Source organism: Triturus cristatus, chromosome 6 (assembly GCF_964204655.1).
Source record: "Triturus cristatus chromosome 6, aTriCri1.1, whole genome shotgun sequence".
NCBI lineage: Eukaryota > Metazoa > Chordata > Amphibia > Caudata > Salamandridae > Triturus > Triturus cristatus.
Genome location: NC_140589.1, coordinates 783,468 through 806,128, shown reverse-complemented (window position 1 = coordinate 806,128; position 22,661 = coordinate 783,468).

Sequence of the window (22,661 nt, the reverse complement as noted above, 5' to 3'; positions counted from 1 at the left end):
TGCCTCTTGAGGGCTTGGCTGTAAATACTGGGACTCTCAGTGTAGCCTTGGGGTGCCCTGCAGAATCTGTACGAACGGGCTTTTAAAGTGAAGCCGAACAGGTAGCGGCTGTCTGGGTGGATGGGAATGGAAAAGAATGCGTTTTTGAGGTCTATAACAGTAAAGACGGTGGCAGTGGATGGGATCAGGGTGAGGATGGTGGTGATGTCTGAGACTACGGGGTACTGGGGTATGACTACTTTGTTAACCTCTCGCAAGTCAACAATGAAACGGTAGGCTTTCTCATCCCCCTCGCCTTGCTTCTTTACAATGGGTAGGATGGGGCTGTTGCAAACATTACTCACTACTTCTTCTACTACTCCTGCCTCGACCAAGGACTCGATGATTTCCACCAATGCCTTCTCGCCCTCGGGTGATATCCGATACTGTGGAAGCTTTGGGAGCACTGCGTCCGGTCGGACGGTTATGTGTACCGGGTCGATCACCATGCGCCCTACATCTGAGTCGGTTTTAGCCCATAGATGTGAAGGCAATGTGTCGAGTAGGGACATATCAGCATCGGTTATAGAGAGCATACGCCGTGTGTGACAGGGTCTGGACAGATCTGGGTTATCGTGTAGGATGACTCGAACTCCGCCTGGGGAGCATCTGATAGTGGCTCGAAAATGTTTTAACAAATCAAGTCCCATAATAGCATCGGGGGTGTTGGAGGAGAGCAGAAAGGTTGTGTCAGTGGTGTTATCTTCTAAGTCAAAGGAGATTGGCGCTGATAAGGGGTTAGTGGAGGGCGTTCCGTCAAAGCCTATTGAGGTTACGTGCGAGCCAGACAAGGGTGCCCTAGGAATCAGTCGTTTAGATAACGCACTACGTGTCGCCCCAGTATCTACCAGGAATGGAGATTTTGTGCCCAAGACCTTAGCGGTGACGTAAGGACCTTGCTGGTCAACACGGAGTTCGACTGGATCCCTCCCTTGCCCCTGGCGGTCCTATGCGAAGTCATGAGTGCTCTCATAGTCGGACTGCTGACACTGGTTTTGGCGGGGGCGATCAAAGGTGTTTGGTCTGCCTGGCCTGTCGTTGATGGTGTTGTTCGTGTGCCCTCGTCCCTGTCCTCTATTTCTGGGGTCATATGCTGCGTCTCTGGGATCCCTATTCTTGTTTATTTCCAGGAGGACCGGGCACTGGGATTTCCAGTGTCCGAACCCTCTACAGAACGCACATTGGTTCCCATCTAAGTCTCTCCGTCCGTTGTAGGGTGTGGGTGTATGGTCTCTAGGCGGTAGCTTTCTAGGGGCGGTTGGTTGGTAATTCTCTTTTGGGGGTTCTCTTCCTATGGTCACCCCTTGCAACTGTGCTATCATCACCCTCTCCTTTAATTCCTTTTTCTTCTTCTCTGACGCCCTATCGTTCTCGTTCTTCTGGTTTTCGTAGTATTGGGCCATCTGGAGAATTGCTGCGGGTTTGGAGGCTGCCCAACTGCTCTCGCTGGTCTGTAGCTTCTGGGAAACTTCTTGAGACAGACCCTTTACATAATTCTGGACAAAGAGGTGGTGTCCGGTTGCGGTGGTCATGTCTTGGCCACTGTAATCGGAAAACACAGTCTCGAATCGGGAGAAGTATTCAGACACATCTTCCTGGGGTTTCTGGCGGCAAGCCGTCACTATCGACCAGTCTACCTTTCTTTCTGGGATTAGAGTCTTCAGCTTTTGTACAATCTTGTCTGGGAGCTCTAAGATGGCTTTCGGGGGTTTCTGTCCTGGTTCTCGTTGTTTATCTATGGTATCGAGTTGTACCCAGGTATATCCGAACGGCTCAGCGTGGTCAACCTTCCGGATTTGTTTCCACACATCAGCCGGCAGGCATAGCCCAAAGAACAGGTCGATATCTGCTAACGTCATTATCGTTGAGCCTAAGGCCGTACCCAATTCAGTGTAGAAGGCAGTCGGGTTCTTTCTCAAGTCGGGTAGAGTCTTTCTAAAGGTCAAAATATCTTGCCGGTCCCACGGCTGGTAGACCCAGTTATATACAACCCTTCCCTTCGCATCTTGGTGATTGATGTCGTCGTGTGTTCCCTGACCCCGTGGGGGGACCCAGTAGGGGGCAGCTTCTTTAATGGGCATCATGGCATCGGCCCTTCCTCCCTGGGGCTTAGTTGCTATGGGGGTTTCTGTTTTGGTGGTCTGTCCATGTTCTTTAAGGTGTCGGTAGACCTCGAGTGTACGAGTGAAGAGGTTCGTGATATCGCCCTCTCCTTCTTCCCCAATGTCTACCTTCCTATATAGAGCCGTTAAGCCTTCGGGACCTTTATCGTGGTATCTGTCCTCATATGCATTCAGGGCGTGATAACAGAGCCGTACGACAAAGTGTCGTCTGCGGCTGTCGGCATACGAGCTATACACGTCTGTTATATACTCCTCACTTTCCTTTCGCTCCACCAGCGTCCCTACTATCCTATCGATTCCTGCTCGTTCATCCTTAGTTAATCGATTCATTCTGGTGGACTCTTTCTTTCCCATCTCAAGGTCGTCTAGCGCTGTAGTCGACGTTGGGTTCGGCACAAGAGGCTCAGCCGGCGCGGAGGCCGTGAGGGCCGAGGCCCTTGTACTGCTTTCGCTCGTGTTCGGGGGTTGTGGGTGTTGTACTATTGATTGGGAGGGTGCATACGGAGGGGGCATGTAAATGATCGGGGGACCTAACAGTAATTCGTCATTCGTTCGCTGCTTGGAGGACAACTCAGGGTAGAGCAAAGAAGGGGTCCTAACAGCGTACTGGCCTGAGGTTTCGGGCTCCTGTCTTAGTTTAGTTTCCCTTCTCTCTTTTATGTCTTCTTCTAACTTTTTAGCGGCAAGGTGAGCTGCCTTTCGTAATTCCTTTTCTGCTTTTACTTCTTCCCTCTTTTTCCGTTGCGTCGCTTCTTTGCGCCACATGCCAATACTGTCAAGCATAGTAGGCGTCGTCTTATTGCTACGCAGAGCTACTTCTAGCGCTTCTATCTTGCGGTCGTCGAAGGATCCCATCAGTGGCCACTGACTTTCGGGGTCCTTCTTGGTATATTTATGCCACAGCTTGCTATAAGCTACGGCGACTAGTCCATATTTAGTGAACATGTCCTTATTAGGGGTGCCTTCCAGTGGAGCCGGATGGTTCACCTCTAATAAGCGGTCCGGGCAGAACCAACTACCAATCAGTGGGGAGAAGATAGGCATGACGGGTTTCAACGGGGACAAAAGTCAGCACTACCTATCTTTTCACTGCTTGCAAAGACTAGACAGAATATCTCTATTCTTCGTTATTTGTAAGCAGAGAATACCTCCAAAGAACCAATATCGAACAACTAGTGTTCGGACAATCAATCAATCAATCAATGGGGAGATAAAGATAGGCACGACGGGTTTCAACGGGGACAAAAGTCTGCGTTACCTACCCTTCACTATTTGCAAAGACTAGACAGAATATTCCTATTCTAAGTTATTTGCAAACAGAGAATATCTCAAAAGCACTATTCTTCAAAACAATCAATGTTCGGACAATCAATCAATGGGGAGATAAAGATAGGCACGACGGGTTTCAACGGGGACAAAAGTCTGCGTTACCTACCCTTCACTATCTGCAAAGGGAGAGAGAGAGAGTATTTCTACTCCTCCCCGTTTGTAGACAGCGAATATCTCAAAGAGAACAATCAATGAGCACAATCAATGAGCAATACTAGTATTCAAACAATCAATCAATTATTTCGCACTTTTGTCGTATTTCACGACCTTACCCGGACCGCGTGGACAGTTTCTCGTCTTCCGCCTCCAGCGCCCGATCGTCCTCTATTCTCCGTATTTGCCGCGGCACTCCTGATGGTTCCCAGTCAGGACCGTAGATCACTCGAGAGAGGTCTGCTCGGAACCAGTGAAGTTCGGATGATCGGCTGCCAGACGAGGGTCTATTGGGCAGGAGCTCTCCCGATCGTTGCAGTCGTTCACTCTGTCGTCGGGACCTCTCCCACTGGATCCACGTGTCGCTGATGGGCCCCACGTTTGGGACGCCAATTGTTAAATGGTAGCGGCAGTTTCAGTCGATAACCTTTCAAGTATTTGCCCGGCGGTAATCGCCTCTTATACCACTCGATAATTTACCAATGAAAGAGGCAGGCGCCGGAGACTGGAAGGCAGGAAACAAAGTTTTATTCCGTCGGAGCAGAACACATCAGATCAGACAGCAAGGTATCGTCACGAGGTGCTCTAACTGCATCTCTGAGACCTGGTCTCTTATACACTGGTTTATTGCTTTATTACATATAGTACATTCTTGAGATTCCCTTGATGCCTGAAAGAACATCCCCTGAAGCCCCGGCTCAGATCCGATCCCACACATAGATACAGTAGAAGTTCCCACCCTACCCGCAGTGGGAGATGGCTATCGCGCAGCAGGGAATTCCGCTAATTCCCGGGGGTGTGTGCAACTGGCCGGGTCTCAGGGGGTAGGGGCTTTGATCTACTGTAATCCCTTTGATGTGGGGTGTTTCCCTTACAGTAGGGGCCGTAAACTGCATCCGCAGGGCTAGGTGATGGCCTGGGACCAGTTCAGACAATGGGGCGCAGAGGAAGGGGGTTATCAAAGGAGAGGCATGACCATGTATGGGTTGTCGGTTGGAAGTGGTTCCGTAGCAGGGTCGCGCAGAAGGAGAGGGTTTATGGCCTGTATGAGAGAGCGGGGGTGGCCGGCGCGCGGGGGATGCTTGCAGCGCCAGGGGAAAGCGCTGGTGGTCGAGGGTGAGCGGGGAGAGAGTGGGGTGCCTAAAATGGCGGCCGTGCATTCGCTGTGCGTGGCGCTGGGGAGAGGCAAGATGGCGCAGATAATGTTCAGTTTGCACGCTAAATTTCCACACACCCTCAGAGGCACCCTCATCTACAGACCCCCGGGACCACGCACACAATTCAGCGAAGACATCGCTGACTTCATCAGCCCGCACGCCCTCCCCTCCGCCGACTACATCCTCCTCGGGGACCTCAACTTCCACCTGGAGAACAACAACGACCACAACACCGTCACCCTGCTGGACAACCTCGCCAACCTCGGTCTCAAGCAGCTGGTGACCACCCCCACCCACTACGCCGGACACACACTCGACCCCGTCTTCTCATCCAGCAAGGACATCGCCTTCAGCCACGCCACCGGACTCCACTGGACGGACCACAGTTGCATCCACTTCAGCTTCAGTAGAACAACGGTCCACCACCAAGAGCAACAAGTCGCACGCAGAAGCTGGAACAAGATCACAGCCGACCAGCTCGCCGCATCCCTGAGCCAGCACCCTCCCACCAGCTCAGCGGACCCCAGCCAGGCCGCCGACAACCTCACAAAATGGATCAGGAGCTGCGCAGACGACCTCGCCCCACTGAGGACCCCGCCTAGCAGACCCGGCAGCAAGAAAGCACCCTGGTTCACCGACGAACTCAAGAGCTCCAAGAAGAACTGCCGAGCCCTCGAGAGAGCCTGGCGCAGAGACCCGACACCAGACAACATGACCACCCTCAAGCTCGCCACCCGAAAACACCATCAACTGATCCACGCCACCAAGAAAAATGCATTCAAGGAACGACTGGACAACAGCACACACAACAGCAAGGAACTCTTCAACATCGTTAAAGAGCTCTCCAACCCCAACGCCGGAAACAACGACATCACCCCATCTCAAGACCTCTGCAATTCCCTCGCCTCCTACTTCCACAACAAGATCGCTGACATTCACAACAGCTTCAGCACTCAACCAACACTCCCCACGACCGCACCGACGCCCCCCACCACCACAATCCGCACCTGGACCCCGATCAGCACCGAAGACACCATCCGCACGATGAACACCATCCACTCCGGATCTCCAACCGACCCCTGCCCTCACCACGTCTTCAACAAGACCGACACTGTCATCGCACCCCACCTGCGGGACATCATCAACACCTCCTTCGACACCGCAACCTTCCCTGAGAGCTGGAAGCACGCCGAATTCAGCGCTCTGATGAAGAAACCAACAGCGGACCCCACCGAACTCAAAAACTACCGCCCCATCTCGCTCCTCCCGTTTCCGGCCAAAGTCATCGAGAAGACCGTCAACAAGCAGCTGGCCGCCTTCCTCGAGACGAACGGATCCCTCGACCTCTCGCATTCTGGCTTCAAGTCCAACCACAGCACCGAGACCGCCCTCATCGCGGCCACCGATGACATCCGAGCCCTGCTCGACAACAGAGAAACAGCGGCCCTCATCCTCGTGGACCTCTCCGCGGCATTCGACACTGTCTGCCACCGCACCCTAGTGCAGCGCCTCAGCAACGTCGGAATCCAGGAGAAGGCACTGGATTGGATCATCTCCTTCCTCGCCGGGAGGACACAGAGAGTCCGCCTACCCCCGTTCAGATCAGAAGCCACCGAAGTCATCTGCGGCGTTCCACAGGCCTCCTCGCTCAGCCCCACCCTCTTCAATGTCTACATGAGCCCCCTAGCGGCCATCGCACGCCAACACAACCTCAACATCATCTCCTAAGCCGACGAGACTCAGCTGATCCTCTCCCTCACCAAGGACCCCGCCACCGCCAGAGCCAACCTACACGAAGGGATGACAGACGTAGCCGAGTGGATGACGACCAGCCGCTTGAAACTGAACTCAGACAAGACGGAAGTTCTCATCCTGGGCTCCTCACCCTCCGCCTGGGACGACTCCTGGTGGCCCCCCGCCCTGGGCAGTGCACCCAAACCAACAGACCACGCACGCAACCTGGGCTTCATCCTGGACTCCTCCCTCTCCATGACCAGACAAGTAAACGCCGTCTCCTCGTCTTACTTCAATATCCTGCCCATGCTACGTAAGATCTTCCGGTGGACCCCCACCGAGACCAGGAAGACGGTCACCCAGGCCCTCGTCACCAGCCGACTTGACTACGGCAACGCCCTCTACGCCGGAACCACCGCCAAGCTCCAGAAGAGACTCCAGCGGATCCAGAACGCCTCAGCAAGACTCATCCTTGACATCCCCCGACACAGCCATATCTCCGGACACTTGAGAGACCTGCACTGGCTCCCGGTCAACAAGAGAATCACCTTCCGTCTCCTCACCCACGCTCACAAAGCCCTACACAACCAAGGCCCAAGATACCTCAACAGCCGCCTCAACTTCTACACTCCCATCCGCCACCTTCGGTCGACCAGCCACGCCCTCGCCACCGTCCCCCGCATCCGAAGAGCCACAACAGGAGGAAGGTCCTTCTCCTACCTGGCCGCCAAGACTTGGAATTCCCTCCCGACCCACCTCCGCCTGACCCAGGACCACCTCGCCTTCAGGAAGCAGCTCAAGACCTGGCTGTTCGAACAGTAGCGGACCCCCCCATCCCCAGCGCCTGGAGACCCTCCGGGTGAGTAGTGCGCTATATAAATGTTTTGATTGATTGAGTGAGTTGTGGGTTTATAGGGGAATTGGGTGGGAAGTAAATTAATTGTAATAAAGTAAATATTAATTGTTTTTAATTTATGTGTATTGATAATTAATTGATAATTAATTATTAATTGTAATTAATTTTTATTAATTGGTAATTATTTTTTTAACAATGGTAATTAATTTTTAATAATTGTAATTAATTTTAATTAACTTTTTATTGGTATTGATAATTAATGTAATCTTATTTTAAAATTAAAGCATTACTTTCCCTACTGTTGCACTCTCAGGAGTGGGAATAGTTTTTTTACCCTCCCTCTATCCAACTCTTTCCCTACTGTTGCAGTCACTGGAGTGGGAATAGTAATTTTTACCCTTCTGCTATCCAACACTTTCCCTACTGTTGCACTCATTGGAGTGAGAATAGTTATTTTTAACTTCCAGCTATCCAATGCTTTCCCTACTGTTGCACTGTGTGGAGTGGGAATAGTAATTTTTACCCTCCCGCTATCCAACGCTTTCCCTACTGTTACAGTCTTTGGAGTGGGAATAGTAATCTTTCCACCTACACTATCCAACACTTTCCCTACTGTTGCACTCTCTGGAGTGGGAATAGTAATTTTTACCCTCCCGCTATCCAATGCTTTTCCTACTATTGCACTCTTTGGAGTGAGAATAGTAATTTTTACCCCTACGCTATCCAACTTTTTCCCTACTGTTGCACTCTCAGGAGTGGGAATAGTATTTTTTACTCTCCCGCTATCCAACACTTTTCTTACTGTTGCACTCACTGGAGTGAGAATAGTAATTTTTACCCTCCCGCTATCCAACGCTTTTCTTACTGTTGCACTCACTGGAGTGAGAATAGTAATTTTTACCTTGTGGAAATATGGATTTTTCTGGTCAGTTATGTCCCCTATCTTGGACCCCAACGGTTCTATGTGCATGTTACAAGTACATGTATGTTCCCTCCAGTTCCAGTTATGAAGACGCAAATACATGTGCGTCCACCGTTAACATGTCCTCTGTTGATCCGCCATGAATGGGCCGGATATTCCATTCCTAAGTACGAAAGGCCACCGGCTTTATATGGTTCACTTATGCCATTTTACAGTCCAGGCAAGTAGGCCCTGATTCTGTCATCAAACTCTTCTTGCCTTCTGCCTCTGAAAGCTCCAGTCTGAGCCTGCATCTGTGACCATGAACTCTGTCTCATTCTCTGCGCGGCTCACGAAGCCTGACATCAGCCTATTCTCTGCCAAGAACTGTATTTCACCTTCGAGTTATCTGCTTCCCCCTCAGCCGATGCATTCCTGCCTAGTAGTTTAAGTAAACATTCTTCCAGTTACCAAGCAAAGGGCCCGGCTTCTCTGCCCTCATGCAAGTAATTCATAGTCCTGTTACTATGGAAGATTCCTGCCCTCGCATTTAGTGTAGACACTTAGACGCTTGTACACGCACAGTCAGTATAGAATAGATTCTGTTCGAGAGTCCTTCTTTATGGATAACATAGTTCTTTAAACATAGGATGTTAGATATGATTTGGGATTAGGTTGACTTGACCCCTCAGACTTCTTGTCTCCACATGTAGAGCTAAATGTCAAGTCCCCTTCACCCCCTAGTTACACGTCAATTACACGTCAATTACACGTCATGCTGCTGCGCGCGCATCTATGCCAAGTATTATCTTATAGATCCACCTATAGGTGACATCACAACCAATTATGTTCCTTTTTACTCCTTGTTCCACCCATTTTCGGTTACGCAGACAACTCGTCATTTTTCTTATCAATTGTTACGCCTATTGCATTCGCTTCATTGTAATGTATGTATTATAAAAGTCATTTCATATCAATAATGTGTGTGCTTCACTTCCTGAACCTTCGTGGTGACGGAACATTGGAGCAACCGATTATAATCGAGTATTGGAATAAAGCCCATTCCGAACCTCTAATACCACGGATTCTGCCTCTCATTTTACTGAGCTATTTTATTATGTTCCTGTATCAAATTCAGTCCCGGTAAAGGAAAATTATTTACCACATGAATGGCGCCCGAACAGGGACACTTTCTCATCTCACGCGCCGGCGGTGCGTTGCAGGCCCGGTCTCCTGCCACAGCTGGACGGACAATAACGCGTACCAGCAGGATTTCCTGTATCTCCCTCCGGTCAAGCGGGGGCGACTGAGACTGCGATCAACACCCAGACGAGGCGGTGAGAAGTGCGAAGTATCCCGACCAGAGCCTAGCTGAGAGAGCAAGATCCGAGGTATACAGAGACCCACCAGTCCGAAGTCAAGTCCAGTGTCCGACGAGTCGAGTCGAGTCCAGTCCGGTTCAAGTTCAAGTTACTGAGGCCTTCCGTTTCCGAAGCTACCCGGTGAGTACCATTGCTGGGGAGGCATTTCTGACGTGCACATAGGTTGTGCCGGTCAAGACGGGTTTGGGTACACAAATCCGGTCTGCACTGTTTTAGCAGTGTATCTGTACTGTTTAGCAGTATATCAAGTATTCCGAAGTGTCTAGTTATTGCCGAGAATTAAGCTTGGTGATTAGTTATGCAGACGATCATCATTGTTGCTTTAGTTAAAGGTTTAATGTTTAATGTTTAATGTGTTTAAGTATGTTCTGTATATTGTGGTATGAATGACTGTTCATTATCGTGTTTATTGTATTAAGTCTGTTCAAAATCAAGTATCAGGTCAGTTGGTCAAAGTCAAGTATAAAGTCAGTTCTCAATATGCCGCTCTTTTCGAAATTAAGACAGATCACTACCAGAAAAGGGGTTCTCGAAGAAGCCGTTCCTATTCCTCCTAGGGACACTCCAGGGCACTTTATGTATCACAAACATGGCTTAGACGCTATATTATTTCTTGATTTATGGGTAGACTACACCAAGGGATTACCAGAAAGTCAGAGGTGGCCCACAGCGGGAACCTGGGATGCAGAGTGTATCATGAAAGTAGAAGAAGAGTTATGGAAAAGGAAAGTCAGACAGTCACAGAAAGATGCCATTGAATTATGGCGTAAAGAATCACATAGACGAACAGAAAAAGCACGTAGACAGGAAGAGAAGAGTAAAGAGAATTCCAATAAAGTTCGAGAAAATCTATTAATTGAGGAAGGTATCCGAGTGAAATCAGAACAAGTAGACAGACAAAGAAATGCCCTTATGAATGGTATGTATCCCCTTCTGGCCGAAGGATTACCTAAGGCTACCCCAGAAATACCGAAAGACTTGCCACCTCCATTGTTCCCAATAAAGGTACATCCTAAGGGGCATCCTAGAACAGCAGAAGACGTTTTTCTTTCCTCATATTTAGATGACGCAGCTCCCGAATATGCTAATTCCGCCCCGCATAGACCGCATTCCAGGGAGGTCCAACGCCCAGATCCAGCACCCGTATCCCTACAGCAACAAATCGAGTCACAAGTTCTGGCAAGCACATCTGTTCCTGCATCCGCTCCTACAGCTACTCCTATAGCTGTGTCCACACCTGTAGTTGCTGTGTCACGTTCGACGAATCCTTTCACACCCGACACCCCAGATGGGGCTACGGGAGGTGCTACCAATATCTTTTCTACGCCACCCAGAATAAATAAACTTACTTTTCAAGAGTCAGCACATTCACGTACACCCAAACTCATTAGTGCCCGTGCGCTTAAGGAACTTCTTATAGATTGTAGATATGACCCTGTGCCTGGAAAAGAGGACGAAATGACCCTAGCATCATTACGTATCAGACGAGCCGCAGTGTATTTAGGGAAGTTACCAGGAATGACTGCGCATCTAGATAATATATACCATTTTGTCCAAACAGGGCGAGATCCAGAATGTATTAACAGAGCTATGGAATACCAGAAAGTAGAGATACAGGGGGAACTGTTACGTTTCCTCATAAACTGTGTGATCAGAAATCAAGACCGACCGGGGGTAGACCCGGAAGCAATGCAAATTCTTACAAGATGGAGCCAGAATATATCAGAAGGGAGACATGATAAACAAAATTGTATAATAGCCATGTGCCGAAAGATCCGTAAAGAAATAGAACGCCTACACGAAGAGAGATTAGAGGTAGACCAGTTCGAACAAAGCGAGGAAGAAGGGTCAGGACCGCCCACAGGACAGTCAGAAACTATAGCCTATGTAGGTAAAAGAAGATCTTATAATAGTACAAGATGTCTTATTGACCCGATACGCCCGATATGTCCAGACAATAACAGGGGTTTCCCAACACCCATAGTCCATATAAGGTCTAACGAGCATTCGTTCCAAACAGCTGACAAGTTACTCCGAGAACGAAGGGGTTATCATTTTCTCGATTCTATGGATGAACAAGATTTAGCCAGGGCAGCTGTCCATTGGGTGGACAGTCCCGGAAAATATAGTGATGATACAGTAGTACGCACATTTTTGAATCTCACCCCAGATGAACAGAGGTTAGCTGGGATTTATATGATTCAACAACTCATTATACTATATCGGAGTCAACATTCAGATCCTGGTCCCTTACCCGACATATTGACTGAATTACTCACGAATAGATGGAGAGGTCCAGGTACTAAATTAATTAAAGAAATTCTAGAATCAAGAAAGCAATATATTCTTTTTGTATGTTCAGAACATGTTCCATTGCCCGTCAAGGAAAGAACTACGTATCACATAGATAGACAGAATCCCTTACGAGAAGTGCACCCAATAAAGGGCGAGGACAATCAGTTTAAACGCGTATTTGTATATACGCCCATATCGAAAATAGAATTGTTACAAATGAAGAAAGTGGTACCCAGTCATGACAAAGACCCAGCGGGTTTTCACCGAGAAATTAAAGACATGTTACTCATGGGAGAGTATACCTATCCCGACATTATGACAATATTAAAGGTATTGATGCCTGCTGGCATTTATGAGAAACTCAAGGAAAAAGAGTGGGAGGTAGGAGACCAAAAGATAGAATGGTCAGTGTTAGAAATAGAAGAAAAGGCCCGAACTGCAGGAGCAGGGCTTGGGGACAAAACTAGGGCATTACCAGGATTACTAGTACAGGTACTGCCGCGTTTATTAACTACGAAAAAGGAAGATTGGGGTACAATTTCAGCCTGTAAACAGAAGCAAGATGAAGACACTAGTGATTACTATGCCCGATTTGAAAAATGTTTTGGTATAAATAGTGGCATAAAAGCAAGTAGCGAATCATACCCACATCTGTTTGTAACAAAATTAGTAGAAAATGCCCTGCCCCCAGTAAAGAATAGAGTATTAAAATTCGAGAGTACCTGGCAAGGTAACACTCCATCACAAATGTTACAAATGTTACAGTACCATCACAATAGAATTAGAGAGGAACAAGAACATGAACACAGACGCATGAAAGACACGAAAATGAAAATGTTAGTTTCCCAGACAGTTCCAGCTGAAGGACATAAAAGGGGTATGACACATTCCGATTCAGCAGGACCTGTAAAGGGGACATGCAATTACTGTAAAAAGCCAGGTCATTACGTACACGATTGTCCAGTTTTAAAACATAATATCAGCATAGGTAAAACACAAGAAAGATCACGGCCACTTAGACAAGATCAGAATGAACAAGGAGCTCTGCAGCATGCCCAGGCCATGCCAGCCGCACAACAGCCAATACAGTTTGTGCCAGCTGCACCACCATTGCCTGTTGCTGCCACACAGACAACAACACGACAAATGTATCAGACCGCACAGTATGAATACCCTGAGTATCAGCGATACGCATGAACTAGCCTAGAGAGGGAAGTTGACTTACCCCTTATCGAGATACCTGTAGATCAAGAAGGACCTTATGTACACAGTGAATTATTAGGTCAAGATAGAAAATTTTTACTCGATACAGGGGCAAGTCGAACAACTATAAAACGTAGTGAGGTTCCAGGGGCACCCCTCTCAGGCTCACAAAATATTTCCCTTGGTTTTTCAGGAAAACCTATTGTTAATGAAGTGTCACAACCTCTGCCACTTACGATAGGACCTCTGACCCGAACTACAGATTTATTGCTTACTAAGTCATGTCCAGAAAACCTGTTAGGAATAAAAACATTAAAAGCTCTAGGAGCTATAATATGTTGTTCTCCGGAAGGAGTAAGATTGTTTTTGCGTGATTTTAAAGGTCACTATGTATCTAGAGACATGGATCCCCGACTGCAGACTTTACCTACACGTCTATGGGCACAAGGCCCTACCGATGTTGGTTGCATGAATATTACACCATATCGAGTCACATTAAAGGCAGGAGTGGTGCTACCACGAATGCGACAATACAAGTTACCCCCAGATGCTGTAGTGGCTTTACTACAAATCATTGACGAGCTCATTACCCAAGGAGTAGTTGTAGAAACAGACTCCAATGTATGTAATTCCCCGATAATTCCGATTCTTAAACGAACAGATCCTAAGACCCCGCCAGTATATCGATTGGTTATTGATCTGCGCGAGTTAAACAAATGCATTGTGCCACAATTCCCTGTGGTCCCAGATATCTCGTCATTACTGACAGCCATTGATTCCGAAGCAACATTCTTTACTGTAATCGATCTCAAGAATGCCTTTTTCAGCGTCCCAATAGATCCGGAAAGCCAATATTTATTCGGATTTAGTTTAAATGGACGTAGCTTTAAATTCTCACGCGCACCTCAAGGATTTACAGAAAGCCCCAGCATCTATAGCCAAGCACTGAAACGAGAACTTGACAGTATCCACATGCCAGTTAACACTGCTCTGCTTCAATACGTCGATGATCTGCTGATCACCGCCCGAAGCGAACATGAATGTGAAAAAGCATCACTGACAGTTTTACAATTTCTAGCCGAAAAGGGGCACAAGGTGTCCCCTTCTAAGCTGCAATTCTGTGTCCAGCGAGTTATTTATCTTGGACACTCGCTGTCCAAGGAGGGAAGGCAGCTTACACCAGACCGCATTCAGTTAATAGCTAACATGCCAATACCCAAGACACAAAAGGAGGTGCGGGCTTTCATAGGCCTCACTTCATACTGTAGACAGTGGATCCCGCAATATGCATTTCTAGCAAAACCACTCATTCAGTTGACAACCCAGGAGGCAGCCACATCGACTGTTCTCCCTTGGACTCAGGAACATACACAAGCTTTTGAAAGCCTAAAGAAAGCTTTATGTCGAGCACCTGTTTTAGCAACACCATGTTACAGAAAACAGTTTACACTCTTTGTTACAGAACGCGAAGGTACTGCTTTGTCAGTACTCACACAGGAACAAGCAGGAGCACACAAACCATGTGCTTATTTTTCAAGTACATTAGATCCCGTAGCTCAGGCTTTGCCTGCATGCCTGAAATCAGTAGCCGCGACAGCTTTAGCAATCAGACAAAGCGATGCCATAGTGTTAGGACATCCATTGACAGTTCAAGTACCACACACGGTAGAAGTCCTTGTGAATAGAACGCAAACACAACACTTGACTATAGCACGACTTACAGGGTATGAACTTACATTGTTTCAGCCACATATAGAAATCAGACGCTGTAACACATTGAATCCTGCCACACTTTTGCCAGTAACCGGAACAGACCCACTAGCTCATGACTGTATTGAAGTTATTACTATAACGACAAAACCCAGACAAGACTTGACAGATGTCCCATTGTCAGATCCAGACCTGACGTTGTATGTAGATGGTTCATGTATGAGAACAAGTACAGGAGAGTTAGTGGCTGCCTACGCAGTCACAACAGATACAGAAGTCATTGAAACTAATCGTATTAATACTTTGTCAGCTCAAGCCGCAGAGCTCATCGCTCTGACACAAGCCTGTATTCAAGCCACAAGTAAAAAAGTCAACATATACACTGATTCACGTTATGCATTCGGAGTCGTACATGACTTCGGCGTGCTGTGGCGAGAGAGAGGTTATTTAACTTCCCATGGTGCCCACATTCAGCACGGACCCCTCATTCATGCCTGATTAGATGCAATACATCTACCTACTGCAATATCAATTATGAAATGTAAAGCTCATACGAAAGTTACTGATATCATTTCTCAAGGCAATGATTTAGCCGACAGAACAGCTAAACAGACTGCTCAAACCCAAACATCCGACATGACAAAGACAATAGTCCCGATGCCGACACATTGTATGACAGTTAAAGATCCTACTCTTGACGTAATTGACATACAGACACATGCTACACCAGACGAAATAAAGAAATGGACTGAATTAGGAGGGATCCAAACGGACCAAGGATGGATGATGAAAGAAAAGTCTGTATGGTTCCTTCCTGATTCAATGGTCCAAGTTATAGTTAACACTATACATAGTCCAGCACATCTAGGAGAAAAAGCTATGCTAGACAGCATTCAACACATTTGGTTCAATAAACATTTACGAGCAGCAGCCAAACAAAAAGTCCGTACCTGTATGATCTGTTGCCAGTTCAACCCAGGAAAAAGCGTTCCCGTAGAACAGGGTGGATTTCATCCTCCTGATCACCCTTTTGAAGTCCTCCAGATGGATTATATCCAGATGGAACGATGTCGAGGATTCAAATATGTTCTCGTAGTTGTCTGCGCTCTGTCCCGTTGGACGGAGGCATACCCGGTTTCAGATTACACTGCCCCGACTACTGCCAAACAGTTAGTTCGAGAATTCTTCCCACGATACGGTTTACCACGTGTTGTCTACTCAGATAACGGCCAGCCGTTCTCATCCGAATTAATGAAACATGTTTCACTTCTGCTAGGATATCAGTGGAAATTCCACTGTGTTCGACACCCCGAGGCAGCAGGTCTCGTAGAAAGACATAATCAGATACTGAAAATCAGACTGTCCAAAATATGCAGAGAGAAAGGGGTCGACTGGATAGTAGCATTACCAGTTGCACTTTTTTACATGAGAATGGTAGCACACTCTAGAACAGGGCTATCCCCGTATGAGGTGATCTTCGGCAGACCACCAAATATGTGGGGGACGCCTATACCACGCAAAATAACTGATATTGACTGTAATATGCTGACAGATTACTTGGCTTCCTTGATGTCTGCACTACAATCTTGTCGTTCACAGGTTGCTGCAGCATTTCCCGACAACACTGAGGTGAAACCCCATGACGTAGTTCCGGGTGATATTGTATTTGTGAGAAATTTCGACCGAAAGACTCAGCTGGAGCCCAGGTGGAAGACACCCAAGTTGGTTCTGCTGACCACAAGAACAGCCGTGAAGATCGAGGGCCGCAAGGGCTGGATTCATTCAAGTCATATCAAGAAATTTCATGGACTATCCTCGGATATAGACATTGTGCCCTGCACTCCCTCACAGACTGATTCAAAACTTCCTTTGGTGGAAAAAACTGAAAGCGAACTCTACAAAGTTAAGTTGAGGCCTAGAACGTCAGACGGTTTGATTGTTTAAGTCCTCTCCTAGGTGAAGCGGTTGAATCTGTCTCTGACATGTATCCTCTAGACCTGAATCATGGACAGTCGCGAAAAATGATGAAACGACAGGCGTATTGTAAATCACTGCGTAGCCACTGTATAGTGACATTATTAATATTGTTTTCCTTAAGTCTTTTAATAATTATTACAAGTATGTTGTTGCACATATATTACCCTATTGCCAGAAATGTTCACAATGTTATTGCAGAACATTCTTTTAGTGACTTACCCCCGCATGAATTGTCCTATCGACTTGCGCTGCGCAATAACACTTTCATTAGTATGTTACATCATTCCCATCAGACTAGTAATGCAACTAATTGTTGGGTGTGTGGCCGGCTCCCTCCCTATCAGAATTATGAAGGAGTCCTGCCATTCTTTCCACACCCATTTACACATAATGGCTCCTGTGGAGCATGGTTTAGTTTAATCAATTCCATAGACTCAGACACAGCAGTTTACCAAGATCAGTGGGTATGGGGAAACCTGAACCTAGTTTTACTCAAGGTCTGCTATCCTGACAAGGAGGGTCGCCCCAAAAGAACAGGAACTGATCTAGAAAATGAAGTATATGGATTAGGTAATTTTACACCTAATCTCATGATTCTAAATGTCGTATCCGAAGTTGAACTAGTCTTACCCACCATGTCAGTATTCCCAGCAAAAGGTGAATTGTGTGTAAGAAAGGTTGGTTCCATACATATGGGCCATAGTAAATGCACTACTACAGTAGAATTCAGTGATCAAGGCAAATCCTCATTCAGAGCTTATCGCCACTCCTACTTTATATGTGGTCAGACTGCATATATGCGTCTACCTCTAGATTGGGATGGTACCTGCTACATTGCATTCCTTTTGCCACCTGTTTTCCTAGCTCCTCCTGATTATTATAGAAATATTCATTTAGTACACAATAGAGAGCGGAGAGATCTCCCAATTGTCGATTATACTGAGACGGCATGGGACAAGTATGTAGATTTCAATAAAGGCATCTTTCCCTATATAGGTACAGTTACCAATAGTAAGCTGATACGTAGATTAACTAGAACCCTTGAAGCAGTAGTGAATGAAACTATTTCCGCCTTAGGCAATTTAACAGAAGAGCAGTCTGCTATGCGGATTGTTGTGCTTCAAAATCGTCTTGTTCTTGACGTCATCCTGGCTGATAGAGGCGGAGCTTGTAGGGTCATCGGATCAAGCTGCTGCGTATTCATACCAGAGAATTCGCCATCTGTATATAAAGCTATAACTCGCCTTCACAAGATTGTAAGCCAGATACACCAGAATCCAGGCACCTGGACTTGGTCCAGTTGGTTTTGGAGTGTGATATCAGCCTGGGGATGGAGAGTTCTATCCTTCCTAGGTATTGGCCTTCTCATACTATTCAGTTGCTGTCTATGTCTACAATGTGGACCAGCGATTTGTGGTCTGTGTGCCACATCGTGTATTCCACCACCAAGATTTCATTCAAGATCCCGGAAGAAGAAAGAAGAACAAATGATGCTATATGAACAGATCAATGGATTAATGAAGATTGATATCTCTTAACGGGCAAGTAGGGGACAAGGAGGGAATGTGGAAATATGGATTTTTCTGGTCAGTTATGTCCCCTATCTTGGACCCCAACGGTTCTATGTGCATGTTACAAGTACATGTATGTTCCCTCCAGTTCCAGTTATGAAGACGCAAATACATGTGCGTCCACCGTTAACATGTCCTCTGTTGATCCGCCATGAATGGGCCGGATATTCCATTCCTAAGTACGAAAGGCCACCGGCTTTATATGGTTCACTTATGCCATTTTACAGTCCAGGCAAGTAGGCCCTGATTCTGTCATCAAACTCTTCTTGCCTTCTGCCTCTGAAAGCTCCAGTCTGAGCCTGCATCTGTGACCATGAACTCTGTCTCATTCTCTGCGCGGCTCACGAAGCCTGACATCAGCCTATTCTCTGCCAAGAACTGTATTTCACCTTCGAGTTATCTGCTTCCCCCTCAGCCGATGCATTCCTGCCTAGTAGTTTAAGTAAACATTCTTCCAGTTACCAAGCAAAGGGCCCGGCTTCTCTGCCCTCATGCAAGTAATTCATAGTCCTGTTACTATGGAAGATTCCTGCCCTCGCATTTAGTGTAGACACTTAGACGCTTGTACACGCACAGTCAGTATAGAATAGATTCTGTTCGAGAGTCCTTCTTTATGGATAACATAGTTCTTTAAACATAGGATGTTAGATATGATTTGGGATTAGGTTGACTTGACCCCTCAGACTTCTTGTCTCCACATGTAGAGCTAAATGTCAAGTCCCCTTCACCCCCTAGTTACACGTCAATTACACGTCAATTACACGTCATGCTGCTGCGCGCGCATCTATGCCAAGTATTATCTTATAGATCCACCTATAGGTGACATCACAACCAATTATGTTCCTTTTTACTCCTTGTTCCACCCATTTTCGGTTACGCAGACAACTCGTCATTTTTCTTATCAATTGTTACGCCTATTGCATTCGCTTCATTGTAATGTATGTATTATAAAAGTCATTTCATATCAATAATGTGTGTGCTTCACTTCCTGAACCTTCGTGGTGACGGAACATTGGAGCAACCGATTATAATCGAGTATTGGAATAAAGCCCATTCCGAACCTCTAATACCACGGATTCTGCCTCTCATTTTACTGAGCTATTTTATTATGTTCCTGTATCAAATTCAGTCCCGGTAAAGGAAAATTATTTACCACAACCTTCCCGCTATCCAATGCTTTCCCTACTGTTGCACTCTCTGGAGTGGGAATAATAACTTTTACCCTCCCGCTATCCAACGCTTTTCCTACTGTTGCACTCACTGGAGTGGGAATAGTAATTTTTACCCTCCCGCTATCCAACGCTTTCCCTACTGTTACACTCTTTGGAGTGGGAATAGCAATTTTTCCCCCTACACTATCCAACGCTTTCCCTACTGTTGCACTCTCTGGAGTGGGAATAGTAATTTTTACCCTCCCGCTATCCAACGCTTTCCCTACTGTTGCACTCTTTGGAGTGGGAATAGTAACTTTTACCCTACCGCTATCCAACGCTCTCCCTACTGTTGCACTCACTGGAGTGGGAATAATAATGTTTACTCTCCCGCTATCCAACGCTTTCCCTACTGTTGCACTCATTCGAGTGGGAATAGTAATTTTTACCCTCCCACTATACAAAGCTTTCCCTACTGTTACACTCTTTGGAGTGGGAATAGTAATTTTTCCACCTACACTATCCAACGTTTTCCCTACTGTTGCACTGTCTGGAGTGGGAATAGTAATGTTTACCCTCCCGCTATCCAACGCTTTGCCTACTGTTGCACACTTTGGAGTGGGAATAGTAATTTTGACCCCTACGCTATCCAACGTTTTCCCTACTGTTGCACTCACTGGAGTGGGAATAGTAATTTTTATCCCTACGCTATCCAAAGCTTTCTCTACTGTTGCACTCATTGGAGTGGGAATCGTAATCTTTCTCTTCCCGTTATACAATGCTTTACGCACTGTTGCACTCTCTGGAGTGGGAATAGTAATTTTTACCCCTACGCTATCCAATGCTTTCCCTACTGTTGGAGTCACTGGAGTGGGAATAGTAATGTTTCCCTTCCTGCTATCCAACGATTTCCCTACTGTTGCACTCTCTGGAGTGGGAATAGTAATTTTTACTCTCCCGCTATTCAATGCTTTCCCTACTGTTGCACTCTTTGGACTGGGAATAGTAATGTTTACCCCTACGCTATCCAACGTTTTCCCTACTGTTGCACTCACTGGAGTGGGAATAGTAATTTTTACCCCTACGCTATCCAACGCTTTCCCTACTGTTGCACTCACTAGAGTGGGAATAGTAATTTTTACCTTCCCGCTATCCAACGCTTTCCCTACTGTTGCACTCTTTGGAGTGGGAATAGTAATTTTTACCCCTACGCTATCCAACGCTTTCCCTACTGTTGCAATTACTGGAGTGGGAATAGTAATTTTTACGCTCTCACTATCCAACAAAATCCTCCTTTTTTTTAATTATGTTTACATTTTAAGCTTTTTAATATTATATTATGTATGTTTTATTTAATTGTTTTTAATATTTAATTAATTTTATATTATTTTTAATACATTTAAAAAATTCGATATTTTGGCTAACTATATTTTAACATTCTATATTTTGGAATCGATATTTTAGTACTTACCTGTTTGTAGATAGTAGGCCTGGGCGGTAAAATCCGTTCCGCTCGCGGAATTTGCGGAATTTGCGTAATTTCGCGTTCCGCGGAGAACGCGAAATTGCTCAAAAGTCTGCTTTCCGCGATTTCGCGAAATTTTTTGCTTGTTCGCGTTCTCAAAATGCGTGTTCGCGAGATATTTCTCCCCGAGCACGCAAACAGCAATTGTGAACAGGAAAAAACCATCGCGAACAAGCAATTCCGCGTGTTCGCAGAATTTCTGCGTGTTCGCGGAGATTTTTTACCGTTTCGCGGAGATTTGCGTAACGCAATTACGCAAATTCTGCCCACCCCTAGTAGATAGGGAGTCGATATTCTGTCCTTCTATATTTTGGTGTCGATTTTTTGTGTAGTCGATATTTTGTCCCTCGATATTTAGTCACTGAACCCTGTAAAAGGCCTCATTCAGGCCAAAATGGATTTTAATAAAAGGTCAATTGAAGGTACATCCGGTATGTTATTAAAAATTAATGTAAAATACTATGGTGGCCGTAATAAAGCTGGTAAACTGTTAGCCAAAAACTTTAAAGTCAGGAAATAAAAATCTACACAATTACTGACAGAGAGGGCAACAAGCATTTTAAAGACTCTGAAATGTTGCACTGTTTTGTGGATTACTGTCAACAATTATATAGACAGGAGTCTTCTCCATCAGACGGGGCTTTGGATGATTTTTTCAATTCTCTTCCAAAAAATCAGGAGCAATTAGTAGAGCTTTCCACTTAAAATACGAAATCTCCATTGCTGAGATCACAGTAGCCCTAGTCAAATTACTTAAAGACAAGGCTCCTGACCCTGATGGTTTTTCAGTTGATTTTTGCACTCAGTTTTCAGACATTTGAATTCCACACTTATTGTCCTAATTTCATTATTTTCTCTTTGAAGTAGAAGCCTGTGGTTCATTTCTAGAAGCAATCCTTTGCTTAATTCCTAAAAAGGATATGATTTGTTTCCGGATGGTAGCTTTAAGCCAATTTCCCTAATTTTCTTTTTGTTTAAAAGTTCCCATGGAGCGCACAGCTATCCACCACGGGCTTCTTGGCGCTGGCAGAACAAGTGGGGACAAATGAGGGTATTGCACAGACAAAAAGATGAGACTTCAACTGTTTCCTAAAGCTCAGTCATTTTTTGTCAGATCTAAGATGGATAGGAAGGGAGTTCCAGAGTTTAGCGAACAGGTAGAGGAGTGATCGACCCCTGCCTCTTCCTCTACTGATTCTGGGAATGGCCAGAAGGAAGAGGTCATTCAATCTCAGTTCTCTGGGGGCACTTATGGAGTGATATAATGTTGAAGGTTATGTGGGCCCGAAGAATGCTATATCCTATGGGCAATACATAAGGCCTTAAATTCTATTCTTTATTTATAGGGAACCAATAAAGATGAAAAAGCACTGCACAAGCAGATTGCATTTTGTGCAGGCCCAGCAAAGCACTGGCTGTGGCATTCTGAGTAACCTGCAGCTTTCTGATGGCATTTGAGGAGCTACCCAGGTAAAGTGAATTGACGTAGTGCAAGGTTTTTGCAAAAGTCTTGGCACTTCAAATCAATGACTTTATTCCTGATTTGTTTGGAACT